The sequence below is a fragment of the Nematolebias whitei genome, chromosome 2 (assembly GCF_014905685.2).
Source record: "Nematolebias whitei isolate Nwh7 chromosome 2, NemWhi1, whole genome shotgun sequence".
NCBI classification, from domain to species: domain Eukaryota; kingdom Metazoa; phylum Chordata; class Actinopteri; order Cyprinodontiformes; family Rivulidae; genus Nematolebias; species Nematolebias whitei.
The window spans coordinates 35,858,209-35,867,189 of NC_056499.1; the positions used below are offsets into that span (position 1 = coordinate 35,858,209).

At 41.3% G+C, this 8,981-nt stretch overlaps 1 long non-coding RNA gene across 1 annotated transcript in view; it reads right to left on the bottom strand.

The window, feature by feature from the left end:
- Positions 1 to 631, bottom strand: part of LOC119430221 — a 51,310-nt gene extending 50,679 nt beyond the window's left edge. Inside the window, exon 1 of the long non-coding RNA XR_005187893.1 lies at positions 313 to 631. This is a non-coding gene — a long non-coding RNA (uncharacterized LOC119430221). The remainder of the gene's footprint in view (positions 1 to 312) is intronic.
- Positions 632 to 8,981: the final 8,350 nt, after the last annotated feature.

Sequence of the window (8,981 nt, forward strand, 5' to 3'; positions counted from 1 at the left end):
ATAATAATAATAATAATAATAATAATAATAATAATAATAATAATAATAATAATTAATTGAATAAGTCAGTTACATTATGATAAATAAAATGTCTCAAAACATTTTAAATACAACACTAAAACATTAGGCAGTAAAGCATTAAGGCATAAATTGGGATTATTAAATCAGTCAGAACAATGTGCTGCATTAACCTCTGTATTTATAATAATATAATGTTGGATAGCTCTGAATAAAACTTTTGATATGCAGTGTCCTGATCGTACTGACTGTAAATGACTGAGGCTGTCAGACCCCCCCAGCCCTCCATGTTACCTGGGTGACAGCTGTGACCGTCAGCTGAGGCAGGAAGCTGTGGCCGGGCGGGGTCCCAGCTCTCCTGGCCGGGGGGCACGCTGTCTGTGCCGCCAGCCTCCATACACTCGGTCTCCTCCGCTCCGAACCTCCTGCTGTGGCTCCTCCGGCTCCGAGGAGGCGCCGCGATCCAAAACCAAGCGCACCCGGAGGAGATGCGCCAAGGACGGCTTGTTAATCCCCGAGTGCCCCCTCCCCCCCGCTCGTCTCCTCCGTCCGTCTGCCTTCGACGCTGAGCTCGGTTCTGATTTGGGCTGAACCGTGCGGTGCCGGAGAGGAACCTTTACAGGAGGACAACAAGGCAGAACCCGCCCAGAACCCGCCCAGCGATCCAGCCGGAACCCCCCACCCCCCAATGTAATGCTCGGAGTCAGGAGGAAACAGCTCATCTGTCAAACAGCAGCATCTTTACATTAAACTAAGCTGGACTCACATTGTGACATTTTATAACCAGTTTTTACACATGAACAAATTTCATCCTCTGTCCCTAAAATATTTGTTTCTGTCATAACGAGTGAAAAGCTGTTCATGATCTGACTGAATCTGCAGCTGATTGTGTCAAGGGGGTTTTGGTAAAGGTTGGATGTTCGTCACCTACTAATGTTAAATGAATGTGCAGAGAGTTCTTTTTGTCTGCTCGGAGGAGACGACTGGAGTCTGTACAGCTGGCAGACGCAGGTCACCCGTCTGAGAATTATAAAAACACTTCCTGCCTCACTGTCCGCTGGCAGATCTTCACCCCCCGGGTTTTGAGCATGTAACTTTTTGAACATCGGTGTGACCTCTGCCCTTGCAAGTATATAAAACCTTCTTGTGCCCTCAGTGTGGATTATTTGAGGAAACAGATGATGAAAGGATATTTATTTTATCCATTTTAACCATTTTAAAATTGTTATTATTATTATTATTCCCCAAACAGGTTAAAATGGCCTTTACAACAAAAAAATTAAAATAATAACAAAAACACAAATAGACCCGTTCAAAAGTAGAAACACAATGGGGGAAAAATCTAAATCAAGTGAGCAGATAAATAACTTTCCAGCATATTATCTGTTCGAAAAGGAGGAGGGAGAAGTATAAATTGATTTAATCCTATCCCTCATCTTTAATTAATATTTTATTTATTACACAAAATATTTAACAGCAGTGTATTATTAATAGTTTGACATGATATTGATATATGTAATAAATGTTTATATAAGTAATACATATTAGTAAATAGCATATAAAATAAAACAGTATTCACAACTCCATAAGCACATGGCGGCTGTTGTTATGCCGTGTTGTTTTGTATTACATTATTAGAGTTTAGTGTATGTCTTAGCTCTTTTAGCGTATCATTTGGCGTTCATTTAGTGTATATATTAGTTTATATCTCAGATCCTTATTTACAGTTTCTTTTTACACTTTATATTTGTGCTATTGTTGGATGTAACTAGGACCTTGTGTACACAGTTTCATTCCACCTCATGTACCACATGTGGCGAATGACAATAAAAACTACTTGAACTTGAAATACTGAACAAAAATATAAATGCAACTCTCTCAAATATTGTTCACAAAGTTGTGTAAATATGGGGGCCGAGATGGTGTCGAGGCAGGGCAGCTGACTCAGGACCCGAAGGTCCCGGGTTTGATCCGGGATCATTGCACATCTCCTGGTATCTCTGAGCAGGACATCCTATCCCCAGTTGCTCCCGGGGCACTTTCCATAGCTGCCCACTGCTCCACCTGGTGGTGGATGGGTTAAAAGCAGAGCGCTAATGATGCCATTGTTTGGGAACATATAATGATGACAATACATAACACATTATTATTATTATTATTATTAGTAAATCTGTGTTAGTGAGGACTTCTTCTTTGCAAAGTTAATCCATCTACCTCACAGGTGGCAGGCTGGCCACAATGAAAGGTCACTCTTTACTTTTACTGTATTAGGGGTAGGCGGCACGGTGGCTCAGTTGGTAGAGCTGCTGACTCTCAGCGAGAAGGTCGCCAGATCGAATCCAGGCTGGGGACTTTTCTGGGTGGAGTTTACATGTTCTCTTTGTGCACGTGTGTGTTTTCTCGGGGTACTCCAGTTTCCTCCCACAAACAAAAAACATGCATGTTAGGCTGATTGGTAACTCTAAATTGTCTCTGGGTGTGAGTGAGAGAGTGAATGGTTGTTTGTCTTGTCCCTGTGGTGGACTAGAGACCTGTCCAGGGTGTTCCCCACCTCTCACATATGGACTGCTGGATATGGACATCCCCGTGACCTGAAATGGAAGAAGTGGGTAAAGAAAATGGATGAATGGGTGGATGTATTGGGGGTCAGAAAACCAGTCAATATCTGGTGTGACCACTATTTACCTCATGCAGTGCAACACAGATCCTTCACATAGAATTGATCAGGCTGTTGATCGTGGCCTGTGGAATGTTTGTCCACTCCTCTTCAATGGCTGCCTGAAGTTCCTGGATATTGTCAGGAACTGGAACACGCTGTTGTATTTTTTCATTCATTCAACCTTTATTTACACAGGTTAGTCAAGTCAAGTCAAATTTCTTTGTATAGCACATTTAAAACAGGAACTGTTACCAAAGTGCATTTGGTTAGTCCCAGTGAGCCTCGGGTACTCATTTACAAGAGAGGCCTGATTTTAACAAAAAGTGATAATAACAGTAGAAAACAAAGACAACAGTAGACAATCATAAAAGAAAACATACAAATTGAGAAGATCAAATGAAAGAAAATGGTCATCTTTAAACAAAACAAAAACAGCTAGGTTGTAAAGCGATGTAGAATACTAAAAACAGGAACATCTGCATTGGTTTTTGCCAATGGCATGCACCATTCCAGATAATCCCAAACATGCTCAATGGTTGACATGTCTGGTGAGTATACTGGCCATGCAAGAACTGGGATGTTTTCAGCACATTGTGTACAGATCCTTGCAGCATGGGGCCATACAGTATCATGCAGTAACATGAGGTGATGGTTGTAGATGAATGGTGCAACAATGTGCATCAATATTTCTTCATGGTATCTCTGTGCATTCAAAATGTCATCAATAAAATGCACCTGTGTTCATTGTCCAGTACATACACCTGCCCATACCATAACCCCACCGCTACCATGGGCCACTTGATTCACAACGCTGACAAACTGCTCATCCACATCTTCATACACACAATCAGCCATCTGCCCGGTACTGTGAAACTTGTGATTCATCCGTGAAGAGAACACCTCTCCATCTGAAATGCGCCATCAAATGTGAGCATTTGCCCACTTAAGTCGGTTACACCATGAACTGCAGTCAGGTGGAGACCCCAATGAGGACGATGAGCATGCAGATGAGCTTTCCTGGGATGGTTTCTGACAGTTTATACTGAAATTATTTTGTTAAGCTAATTTTTTTTTTTCATTTTCATTTAGCCTTTATTTATCCAGGTTAGTCTCATTGAGCCACGAGAACTCATTTTCAAGAGAGACCTGTTTAGGGAGCACATGGTGGGGGTTAAGGGCCTTGCTCATGGGCCCAGAGTGGGGCGAATGAGGGTGGGGGCAAGTGTGGGTGTTTCACCTACCCCACCCACAATTTTGATGTTGTCGGGGCCGGGGCGCGAACCGACGATCTTCAGATCACAAGCCCACCTCTCTAACCTCTGCGCCACCACTCCCCCACCAATTGATTGTTGTAGCAGCTGTCTGGGTGGCTGGTCTCAGAAAAGTCTTGGAGGTGAAGATGCTGGATGTGGGCTGGTGTGGTTACATGTGGTCTGTGGTTGTGAGACCGTTTGGATGTACAGCCAAATCCTCTGAAATGCCTTTAGAGATGTGGTAGAGAAATGAACATTTAATTCACGGTCAACAGCTCTGGTGGACACTCCTGCAGTCATCATACCAGCTGCATGCTCCCTAAAAACTTGCGACATCTGTGGCATTGTTCTGTGCTAAAATTGCACATTTTAGAGTGACCTTTTATCAGTTCACACTAACACAGGTTTACACAAATTTGTGAACAATATTTGAGAGAAAAGGCCTGATGTGTACATAGAAAAAGTCTTAAATCTTTGAGTTCAGCTCGTGAAAAATGGGAGCAAAAACAAGTGTTTCGTTTTTTTCATTTTTGCTCAGTGTTGATGTATCTTATTAAAGACTCAGCATTTCTTGAAGACATGACCATCGCCCGCTGCCTTTCACCCCAAAGTTTTAAACTAACTCGTATTAAAAAGGGGCAGAGTCATTCGGTAAGATCTTGAGTGATAAGTTTGCACTCAAAGTATGTTTTGCAAATGACTCTCAGCTGATATTACCTCTAAGTTTAGCTCAATATCTGAAAAATTGCTGGACTTAAAACTGTTTTGTGTTTGATTTCTAAAGTCAGTGGACCGTAGAAGCCATCTTAAATAGATAATGGGTTGTAGATGTATTTCTAAATAATGTTTATTGAGAGTTTCATTGGGAACGCCTGGCAGAAGAACCCGCCAGAGATCTTCAACTCACACCTCCGGGACAGCTTTAACCGCATCACAGCTGAGGTAGTGGAAATTGAGTCAGAGCGGGCCATGTTCCGCGCCTCGCTTGTTGAGGTAGCTGCCTTGAGCTGTGGCCACAAGGTTGTTGGTGCTTCTCGCGGTGGCCGTCCACGAACTCGGTGGTGGACACACCGGGTCAGGGAGGCTGTCAAGCTAAGAAGGTAAACTGAGACACACCTTTGCTATAATTTTGAGCACACAAATAATTGTTTTTAAGTGTTAATCTTGTTAAATTCTTGTTAAAGTCCTTCGGTGCATGCACCTGTGGCTGCAGCCAATTGATTTTTGGTGCAACCCCGGCCCACGTTTCCGGGTGGTCAGCGGTGACACATAACAAACCCGACACGTCAGCGGTGACACATAACAAACCCGACACGTCAGCAGTGATGCATAATACATGACTTATGTGGCAAAGCTACTTATTTATGTCTTTTCCCACTTTATTAGACATTTTTGGACTGATGCGACTTGTACGGCAGTGCGACGTGTTCGGTGGAAAGTACGGTACACAAAATTGTAGTGTTTCTTAGACATCAAGTAACTAATTACAACTAAGAAATTAGAAAAATGAATATCTATGTAAACATACAACAGCAAAGGTAAGAACCACATAAATAACAAGTTGTTGCATAGAAATTTAATAAGCCTTCAGAATTTGTACTAAAACAAAGTCATTCTACTTTGACTATCAGTCAGTTTGATTCAAGTCACTGGTAAGAAGCATAGATATAATGGGATGTAATTGGCTCAGTGGCCTTTACAAAAGGACACAGCCAAGGCTGGATGGAATCCTCTTGGGTTCTAGAAAAGTGTTTCAGATTTAGCAAATATGAGTGAATGGATGAAGAATGGTGACACTTGCTCCTCACTTTACTACACTTTTATTATTTGTTGTGCACTCGTTATAGCGGGGCACCAGCCAGTCAGTTTACGGTTTAACAACTCAATAAATGTTATCACCCTTTATTAATCAGAACTCAGTCACTCAAGTAGAAACTACAGGGAATCCTATACCATAACATGAATATTCATCCAAATGTGGAGACCAAAATTGTCTTCGAAGTTTTATTATAAAAAATTTCAGTATTCAAACTAAGAAGCAACAATAAACAAATTTAACAACAGAAAAGGTAAAAAATAAAAATATGGAGAATAATTTGTTTGAAAAACAATAATGAACAATCTAAACAACAATTAATCAGTCAAAGATTAATTCTCTTTTGTCTAAGGCAAAATTATCTGAGCAGGAATTATTTTAGCTTTGATACACAAACAAATTTAGACAAAGTCTAACTATTTGGTAGTTTACTTTGGAGTTTGGTTGAGAGAAGTTATTATTTCTTGTGATCAGATCAAGTCATTTATTATCACTGCAAGTCAGAAAATGGTTTATCAAGCTGCAGCAGCAGAACCAGACCCAAAGTTGCATCATGTCAGCACAGCAGGTCTCATCTCCTCACCGGGTCAGTTTGAGGTCTGGGTTCTTTCATCTTTCCGGGGTTTTGCTAGTGGGTCAGACCAGGATAGACCACGAGGAGAGGACTAGCCTGGAACTGCCCAAGGTAGCTGAAAGTCACTGTGACAGCTTCAGGGGTCGGTGAGGATGTAAAGGTGTGCGGGCCTTCAGCAACCTTCAGCCAGCTTACACTTTAAGATGAAACCACGAGTCTTGCAGTGAGAAAAACAAAGTTTCATCTTCAGTAGTTACTGGAACTCTAATTTTTTTCTGACAGAAATAGTAACATTAAACACACCAGGATGATAAAACACAAACTGAAAGTGTCACACAAAGAGACTGTGTGAACTCTCAGCTCTCAGAAGTGTTTTGAGGAACTCTCAGATATTATGACTCCCCTCTGACGTAAATAGATTCCAGCTCAAACAGGTGACTCTCAAGGAAAAGTTATTTTTTGAAAAACAGAACAGAGAACATGTTAAAACACATTATAATGTTTGAGGTTGAGATGGTGTAGAGGTAAGGCAGCTGATTTGGGAAAGTGACAGGCTCAACTCCATGCCCACATGTCATGGTGTCCTTGAGCAACACACCTAATCCCTAACTGCTCCCCAGGCGCCTCCATAGCTGCCCACTGCTCCACCTGGGTGCGTCTCACATATGATGGGTTAAATGCAGAGAATTAATTTCATCATTACATACAACGATGACAACACATAGCACTTGTATATATACTTTTTTCTTCACATAATTTCATTATGATGATTGTAAACAATAATCAACATTATTCATGTTCTCACTTGTCATAATCAAATAAAACAAACTCCATTAACGGTTTCATTTTGTTCTTTATAAAAGCATAAAGGAAAAAGGATAAACATGAGTCAGACTGTATCTGACCGAGTCCAAGGACAGTGAAGGTGTGAAAGCATCAGACATTATTCAAGTCAAAAAGTAACTTTCAAGAAAACAGTTCAGTCTGGTGGACAACTCAAGGGTCAGAGGTCATAGTCAGGGGAGCACATCTTCATGTCGCACAGATTGTATCTATTTCAAATGCTGCACATATGAGATATGTTGACTGCATACAGGAAAACTGGAATCGAGATCCTGCCTAAAATAAGTAAAAGTGATAAACGCTATTATAGTTATGTGTTGGAAATCCACTCACAGGGTCAAATGACAGTTTTACTGCCTGAAGACAAATGTATAGAAATTCCAGCTCTTTTTCCTGGTTTGAAAATGAACAGCAAGCTCCAGCTCCAGTGTGACAGTGGGAATTGATGTGCTCTAATAGTACCGTGGTGGGGACAAACCTCAGCTCATTTTACACAATAACCCAATCATGTTCCCGCCAAGTAGGTTATTATGGAGTTCCACTAGCCTACATGAGAAGGTCAAAGAGGCACCCACATCAATAAGTGTGGAAATAATATGATTTCACTAAGAGACGGTTTGAATGGGGTCAACTATGAGACTCAGGGGAGCTGGACCAGTTCCTATCAGAATGATAGATGAACTCTCTGCTTCTCTGCTCACTCCGCTCACATGGGAAATGCTGATTGAGAGGCTTTCAGGTGTCGCTTCGGTGCGCTACCTTGGACATGTTAGATGTGAACGCTTAAACCATCAGTCACACTGACAGCCCATCAATTTGCCAGCCAATCAGATGCGAGTATGAGTGAAAAATCTTGGATGTTGGCATCTCTTGGTTGGTGCTAAGAGCAGGGGGCACCTGCTGTGCACAGCTGCGAACAGCTCCAATCTACTGTCAAGGCTTTTTATTTATTTAAACCTTTTGGTTCAAAACATGTAGAAAGTTGTGAAAAATACATAACTGTCTCCTGAGGATGGACTTGGTCGAGTATTCCCAGTAACAGTTGAACACATGCTGACTGATGCTTGTGCAAGCCTTCGAGCTTCAGCCTCTGTGGAGTCATGGCCCTCGTCACTTCGTGCACTCATATATCAATTTCTTGTTCCAGTCAGACCCTGTTACAGGTGAAAAATGCTGCTACCTGAACCAGTCAGACCCTGTTACAGGTGAAAAATGCTGCTACCTGGAACGTAACACGGTGCTACAGCCCTACATGAAGGAAATTACAGTAAGCAGATCTTCTGCATCAGGTAATTATTGTAATTCCCCAACATTTTATATCCTCATAACGACTGCAAGAATAATAAAAATATACAAGATCAGGTTTTATTATTTAATTAATTTGGTTTTATCTTTATTAGTTTTAAAATTTTATTTAGATAACTGTGCTTTTTCAGTTAGTGTGCATGCTATAACTTTGTTCGACGTAGTTGTTAGTCAGTCAGACTTCTCAGACTTCATGTCTCCACAGGTCCCAGTTCTGATTGTCATCTGCATTTCTGGTAAGAGGGAGGGGAAACGTTTCCACCTCCTGATAACGTTCAGAGTTCACACACACCAAACCAATGCTTTAAAAAATAACTATTGAATTGATTTATGAATGAAAAGAAAACTGAATTTAATTTTTAACATTAAAAACAGGAAGACGATAAAAATGGAAATGGGTTGTAAGACGAGACTTACGGTTTGATTGAAAACAAACTGTCATGCACAGACTCTCTCGCTCTGTGTGTGTGTGTGTGTGTGTGTGTGTGTGTGTGTGTGTGTGTGTGTGTGTGT